The sequence below is a fragment of the Pteropus alecto genome, unplaced genomic scaffold (genome assembly GCF_000325575.1).
Source record: "Pteropus alecto unplaced genomic scaffold, ASM32557v1 scaffold103, whole genome shotgun sequence".
Taxonomy (NCBI): Eukaryota; Metazoa; Chordata; class Mammalia; order Chiroptera; family Pteropodidae; genus Pteropus; species Pteropus alecto.
Genome location: NW_006436288.1, coordinates 5,587,152 through 5,587,594, shown reverse-complemented (window position 1 = coordinate 5,587,594; position 443 = coordinate 5,587,152).

The window sequence follows — 443 nt, the reverse complement described above, 5'->3', positions numbered from 1 at the left end:
GACTGGTGTTCTTATAAAAAGCAAAAACAGAGACACAAAGAGATTACTGTGTGAAGACAGAGTCTACACACAAGCACAGAGGGAAGACAGCCATGAGAAAATGAGGCAGAGATTGAAGTGGCGTTGCCACAAGCCAAGGAATTCTTGGAGCTACCGGAAGCAGGAAGAAGTAAGAAGTATTCTCCCCTAGAACTTTGCTGGCAGCATGGCTTGGCGACCCCTTGATTTTGGACTTCTAGCTTCCAGCACAGTAAGAGAATAAATTTGTTGTATAAAGCCACTAGTCTGTGGTCGTTGGTTACAGCAGAGCTCTGGGAAACTGACACAACTCCCATTTCAATTGTTTAAGTACACCCAAATGGCCTCTGTTCTCATTGCCTAACTTTTTAATAAAGGTTATAATTCAGGATTCATAAATTAATAGAATACAGCTATTTTATATA